This window comes from Bidens hawaiensis, unplaced genomic scaffold, assembly GCF_021521415.1.
Source record: "Bidens hawaiensis isolate Kalapana, Puna unplaced genomic scaffold, B.hawaiensis_p1.1 tig00000055_1, whole genome shotgun sequence".
NCBI lineage: Eukaryota > Viridiplantae > Streptophyta > Magnoliopsida > Asterales > Asteraceae > Bidens > Bidens hawaiensis.
Window position 1 is genome coordinate 3,688,059 of NW_027491016.1, and position 6,000 is coordinate 3,694,058.

Sequence of the window (6,000 nt, forward strand, 5' to 3'; positions counted from 1 at the left end):
CACCACCGTGGTTTCCGATCTCATTATATGTGCGTTCTTTTAGGTAATGCAGTCCAACTATGGCTTGATTTTATGTTTTGGATGTCGAATGAAATGGGAATGAGCCAATTTCACATTTGCTGACTTAGTACGAACATGCTTTGACCCCAAATATACCAAAACCCATTTTGATGCATCCCTCTCCAAAAAAAGCCTAAATTGAAAATTTTAATATTATTCACCCCAAGTAAACCAACTCTCACCATCAGATCACTATGAGTCTATGACAAACTGTCAACCAATATTAGCAAAAGGCATGCTATTGAGGTTTATTAATTAAGGTACGACTGCAAATTAGACCTTAGAATGTTTACTATCTATCTACAAATTCCATAGATAAACTCTCTTACTTTTGGTTAGCTATTTGATTGCAGTGGCTGGAACGTTTAGAAGAACGACAGGCTGTGATGAGTTAGGTCCATATCGTCTTTTGGCGTGTCAAAATCAAGAATGGCAGATGTGACTTTCTCTTGGTGCATCCTCTCTTGCATAGGTCACTTGGGTAACGAGTTTCAAATATTGTTTCTCACATAATCAGTTTCTTCTTAATTGAGCTCTTCCGTGTGCATCCACGCAGTCTTTTCAAATTGTTGTCGAGAGGCGGTGATTAATTAGGTCAAGATAGTTAATCGGACTATGGCAATATTAGTTGTTTGTGTCTAGATTATATTGGTTGCAATGCACACATGATCCCAATGAAATATTTCTGAATCAATTCAAAGCGAATGTTTTTTTGCGGGCTTTATATTAATATACTAATGTAAAAGCTGTTGTAAGTTACATGTCTTAACTTCTCCCGCCACAACGCGACGGGTCTAAATACTAGTTAACTAAAAATTCTATGTAACAGTGCCATAGAATAAAATATTAAACCCTAACACGAACAAGTATTATTGCAAGCATTAAACAAACGTCAAGGTGTTAATTAACCTTCAACCAAATGATTAAATAACATTACGAAACATCAGGTTCATGCAGACAATCAAATAATTACAAGAAATAGTGTTTCAGATAGTCCAACATGATTAAACTCTAAAAGCTTACTAATCACACACCCGGTTATGATCACAAGAAAATTGGCATATCATAATAATAAAGAATTAGATACTCTTAATATGAATTCTTCATAAAAATAATTAACCAAAATTGCCTCAGTATGTCGTGTCTAGACCGAGTACACGCAACACCCTAGTCGACTACCCTGAAAACGCCTAACGACTTCTACAACCTTACACGTAGGACCGGTGGCGATGTTCCCTCTTTACCCACATTACCCGAACACTATTACCCGCAAACACCCTCTCCAATTTTGAGAAATGAGAACTCAATGAGTGAATTAGATTTAGCCACATCTCATTAATAAAGTATTTTGATAAATGCGCCTAGTCATTTCTCTGTACCATAAGCCTCTTTTTCCCTCACATTATTATTTTCTTAAAACCTTAACCAAATCCAATGCACCATAAGCCTCTTTTTCTCTCTCACATTATTATTTGCTTAAAACCTTAAACTAAATCTAAGGGCCGGGATGTATTTGAGACTTTGTTGATGACGATGTAGAGAACTAGAGTAGATATGGTATGCTGCATTGATGGTGGATACATTTGGGCTTGCCACACGTAGCTACGTGCGTCAAATGCAAAAGTGAAAGTCGTTTACATTTAATAAAAGATATTAAATTCTTTTGGTTCTCCTATGTTCACATTAATTGGATAAAATACCTTCTTATATATTACTAGCTTTTAGCTTATATATTACAGTTTCTTTTAACGCTTATAATATTATGAATATATTGTTTTAGATTTTAATTTAATTTATTATAATTAAAGTTGTAATAAATTGCACCTATTTTGATCAGTTTATATTGGTTATGGTCGTTTATGTTTATGTTTAGATGAAACATTAAATAAATAATCCACTTAATGTTTTATACTTGTTCGTTTATGTTCATTTAAGTGTGTTTATTTATATTCGTTTATATTTATGTGTTGGTTTACCTCTGTTCATATGTGTTCATGTATGTTTGTTTACGTTCGATTATGTTCATAAACTGTTCATTTAAATTTTAAACGAACGGATATTTAACACGGGTTTGTATCAGAGAGCATTAACATCAATAACTAAGTCAGACATGCTTTTATAAATTTATGATAACATATAATGTTAGTAATCTGCCGCCAGTAACAATCGTTCTAGGCCTAGAATCAAGCTTGACGTGGTGGTAGTATGAGTGATGAATATGAAAGCGGGTTGACCTGGTTAGGGTTTCATAAATAAAAGAGGAGGTAAGAGGCGGCCAAATCTGAACCGCTGGTCATTTGATCAGCATTCATTCGGCGGTTTAGGAGAAGTCCAACAAAGAAGAGGGCGGTTAACGTAGGTGACGATGGTGGTTGATGCATGAGAGGGGAGGTTGATGATGGTGAGTGGTAACCGGAAGTTAACTGGTGATGGGGAGGATACACTGACGATAGAGAATATGTAGCGGAGAGAAATTAAATTAATGTTTGATGATGCAAGGGCTCCACATACAAATGAGATGTTATAACTCATTTAAGGGCCATCCGGGTTTAGTGAAACCCATAACCCGTGGAAATTATTGTTCGATGATGAAAGAGTTTCACAAATAAATGAGATGTAACTAGTTTAAGGACTATCCAGATTTGGTGAGACCCATGACGCGCGAAAATTATTGTTTGATGATGAAAGAGTTTCACAAATAAATGAGATGTTATAACCCCTTTAAGGTCTATCCTGGTTTGGTGAGACTCATGACCCTTGAAATTATTGTTTGATGATGAAACTTATATATTTTTTGGTAGGTAATTATATAGAGTATAGATTTACTTCACGGCTGATTGGAACTTATATATTTTCTCTTTTTATTTTCTAAGTTACCTTTTAGCCGTTCAAAAACTTTTATATTACACTCTGTAGTTTAATTTCATTCATACACTATACGATTTTAATTTCTTTCAAACGTTAAATCTTGATACAAAATAAGGTCCGATGATAATGAAAATACTCCAAGTTCATTTATTGATATATCCCAAATGCAATTTCAACAACTAATTCAAGCCCCGAATTGATAATCAAACACCATGTAAACGACTAACCATCGTTTATATTAATCAGAAAATATTACTCAAAAAACTGATTGCAACTCTCAAACCCTAACTCGGTTTGACTCTTGATGAACCCTAACTCGGTTACATCTCGTGTGTGTCTCTAGATGAACCCAAACTCGGTTCCATCTCATATGTTCTATAATGTCTAACCATAACTCTGTTTATATAGACTAACCTAACTTGCTAATCATGATATTACCAATTATAATTACGATACAGTAAGGAAACATAATGCAATTAGGAAACATAACCAACTATGACATCTTTGTCACTATTGGTCCCTCAAGGTCACCGACTTGTGACTTGGAGTCTGAAATTATGTCCAACAATCACTCCCCCTAATTTCTGACTCGAAATAGGTGGTCTTTGATTTAAACTTGTCTCCTTTGACGTTCAGGAACTCCTGTTGATCCATAGATGTGTTTTATCGGCTCTCCCGAATTCGACTACCTTTGTGACACTGTCCCCGACCATTTTCTTGATCGCATAAACTCGCATATCCACTCATTTGGTTGCGATTATTGTCATCTGATCGAGCGAACATCAATCTTCCTTGATCATCTCTTGTTCCCAAATCAAAACAAGAACACATCATTCAAATCAAAACATTGGCCAAAACATAACTTGTTTAACCCGTATAAAAAACAAACTTTGAATTGAACTGACTTGTCCATCCCGATTGTGGTCAACCCAAATTGTTGAAAGAAATTAAGATGAAAAAAAAATCAAACCGACTTCTTTTAGTTTTCCTTGAACTCTTTGTAACCAAAAGTAATCCGAACTTCTTTCTTTGTTTTGGGATTCCTCGTAATACTCAAATAATATTTCTCAAGAAAAATAACTCCAACCTTTCGTTTGATTTTATTTTGCAACAAAAGAAAACCCCGCTTCAACAAATTATACAATTTGAATAAAATAGAACTTCAACCCTTTTGCGCCAAACGCTCAGCCTGCTGCAAAACCTAAACTTAACAGCCTTTGGTCGATTTAAATAATTCTTTTCAACACTCCGAACAGCCTACTCACCGTTGTTGTAACAGTACCCACGCTGCTACGGCTCTTTCGTTGGAAAGAACTCTTGATTGCCGATCTCCTCCATTATCGATTTCTTGAACTTGGCTCTGATACCAATTCAAGTCCCGGATCGATACTTAAACACCATGTAAATGACTAACCCTCGTTTATATTAATCAGAAAATATTACTCAAAAAACTAATTACAACTGCCAAACCCTAACTCGGTTTGACTCTTGATGAACCCTAACTCAGTTGCATCTAGATGAACCCTAACTCGGTTACATCTCGTGTGTGTCTCTAGATGAACCCTAATTTGGTTTCATCTCATATGTGCTATAATGTCTAACCATAACTTTGTTTATACAAGCTAACCTAACTTGCTAGCCAAGAAATTACCAATTATAATTACAATACGGTTAGGAAACATAATGTAATTAGGAAACATAACCAACTACGACTAATTTGTACTATTGGTCTCTGTAACATCCTAAAATTTTTATAATGTTAAATAAAAGAAAGTTATGTTTAGTGATTTCACGTTTTAGTTATTTAATGTCGAGTAAGGAACGGGTCATGGGCTTAGATTACGTAAGATGGGTTAAATGAGAATGGGCCTTGGGCCCGTGGGCTTGAGAGATATAAATACCCATCCCAAGCCCAAGATATCATTTTATTTCCATCTTTCTCTTTTACACACTCAAAAACACACACATAACCGACCGAGATCCGAAGTCGAGACCCGAGATTTTGCTGGTAGATCTGAGTTGGAAAGGTAAGAACTAATCCCGCAAAGCTAATATTACTGAAAATGGTTAGGATTTGACGGGTTAATCGGACCCGAAACACAACTGCCCAAATCGGACCCCTAAAACGTCGATTTTAGGCCTATTTGATGGTTGGGATTTGTAGGCGCCGATTATACGATTCCGTGGGTACCAAAATCGAGTTATTTGGCTAAGAAACGAAGGAGTTATGGGCAAACAGATCTGCAGCGCGACAACTTCGCCTTCATCTGGGCAACTTCGCCTTCAAGCGATGAACTTCGCCTGCAAGCTAAGTTCGCCTGATGAACTTCGCCTGCAAGCCAAGTTCGCCTGATGATAAGTTCGCCTGAAGCCAAGTTCGCCTGATGGCAACTTCGCTGAAATGGTAACTTCGCCTAAGGTTTAACTTCGCCTAAAAGCCAAGTTCGCCTGAGGTTTAACTTCGCCTAAAAGCCAAGTTCGCCTGAGGTTTAACTTCGCCTAAAAGCCAAGTTCGCCTAAGGTTTAACTTCGCCTAAAAGCCAAGTTCGCCTGAGGTTTAACTTCGCCTAAAAGCCAAGTTCGCCTGAGGTTTAACTTCGCCTAAAAGCCAAGTTCGCCTGAGGTTTAACTTCGCCTAAAAGCCAAGTTCGCCTGAGGTTTAACTTCGCCTAAAAGCCAAGTTCGCCTAAGGTTTAACTTCGCCTGAAGCCAAGTTCGCCTAAGGTTTAACTTCGCCTAAAGTGAAGTTCGCTTAGAAATAAATTAAAAAAAAACCTAATGGAAAATGTGTTAAGGCAGTTATCGAAAATAAAATTTTTCCAAGCTGACCTGGCAGCTTAACCCCAGCCAGGGGCTCTGCCCCTTGGACCCCGCTAGGGGCTGCCGCCCCTAGAACCCCGCTGCCAGGGGCGCTGCCCCCGGACCCCCGTTCGTTGTGGGTCATATATAGATAGAAATACAAAACGAGTAGTAGTAGCTAATTGATATGTGTAAATATTATACAGTTAGCCGAGCCCAGTTAAAGAAAGGAATTACGATCAACGGCGAACGTAACAGGATCCAGGTGAGTTT